This window comes from Macrotis lagotis, chromosome 5 (assembly GCF_037893015.1).
Source record: "Macrotis lagotis isolate mMagLag1 chromosome 5, bilby.v1.9.chrom.fasta, whole genome shotgun sequence".
Lineage (NCBI taxonomy): Eukaryota > Metazoa > Chordata > Mammalia > Peramelemorphia > Peramelidae > Macrotis > Macrotis lagotis.
Window position 1 is genome coordinate 189562819 of NC_133662.1, and position 1784 is coordinate 189564602.

The following is a 1784-nucleotide window of genomic DNA, read 5'->3' on the forward strand; positions in this document are numbered from 1 at the left end:
TATTCTGTGACCCACACAATATCCTGATGTCATTGTTAAGTGTTCATTTAGGTTTGAATCTTTTGCTAGAGTTTCCTAAACAGGATGTTTCAAAGAAATGTATGCATATATGTGGAAGGAATGGGTGAGTACTCAGAACCAAGGAATGATTACTCAGAACCAAAGAATGATTAATCTTCCTGTTCAGAAAATCCTAAAAATATTTCATCTTTAGTTTTCTATGGTATAGTCACTTTTGTTTTCCTTTCTGTTGATTTTGATATTCAATGTGTCCAAGTGTGAAGAACATTCTAATCTCCAACAACTGTTGTTAGTATCTATTTCCAATTCAGTTAATTTTTCTATGATGAATTTAGATGCCAAACCATTTTTACATATGTTTACTATTAAGATTATCACTCCTTTATGTAAAATGTAGGTTTTTGTTTTTTTCTCTTTTAATATTTTGTGTGTTATTTCTTGTCAAATAACATGGTTGGAGTGCTTGGTTTTTGGAATTATTTCATGAATTTTGCTCTAGCCTAATTTCCTTACATACTTTTTCAGATGTGCTTCATGTACATAGCATTTTTTTCATTTTCATCCCTTTTATTAAATGGTTTAATTCATTGATATTTGAAGTTTTTAATCTTCTTTCCCTCCATATATATTTGTGTTAATTTCAATCCTTTTCTTCTGTCAGTATAATGCAATTTCACTACCGATCCTAAAATACTTTGATGCTATTCTCATAGGTTCTCTTTTCTTCCTCCTCCAAGGTTATATTTATCTAACCTACCTCCAATTAGTTGGCTCTAAATTCTTCTCTTTCATTCATTTTCCCATTCCTTTTTAACCATTTTCCTCATCTAATTGAGTGATACAAAAATCTTCCTTTCCTAACAAATATTTCCTGTTTTAAACTCAAATTGCTGCATTGACTTGTATTTTCAGTGGCTGTTATTTTTATTATGTTATGTTAGGGAAAAAATGGATGTTGTCTCTGTCTTGAGTAAACTCCCAAAGGAGAAAACTGACTCAATCCATGTCTTCAGAAAGCTTTCCCTCAGGCCTGATGCCCATTTCCCTCTAGCCCATGGCTCTGAATACTGGCATCTTCTACCTAACCTTAATCTTTTCATTCTGGCCCCCACTTCACAACTCACTTTCCTTTGTATGCCTGGGAAGAATTAGTGACTGCTGTCTCTTGCCAGGTCAGGGGAGTTTCTGAGCAATGCCATGAAATTATTGGGTAGGAAGGAATCTCTATAGACAGAACCTGAGGAACAAGCCTGGGAGTTTGCTCACAATTGTTGTTGAGTGGTTGAAGATATGGATGCTGAATACTCAAATATTTAAATTCTTTGATATTTCATGAGGTTTTTAATCTTATGCTGAATTCTCGTGAGGTTTCAGGATTTCTACTGTTTGAGGAAACCAACTACTCATAGGAAAAGCATGTGATTTTAAAAAATTAGTCCATCATTTTTAAGTAAAAGAGTTTCATATATCTATACATTTAAAGGAAGAAAATTTGACAGGACCCTTTCTCTCAAATCTGGATATTTTAATTTCAATAGATTCAAGCCTATTAAATTATATACTCCAATGACACAATATTTGGTTCTCATAGCCACATGAAAAAACTTATCCAATGTGCTATAGCTCTTCCTTTTCTTTCCTCCTTAATATATTTTATGTTGCTAAATATTTCCTAGCTACAAGTAAAATAATTTTAACAATATTTTTAAAGATATGGAGTTCCAAATTTCCCCTCCATCTTCCTCCCTCTTTGAGAAGGCAAA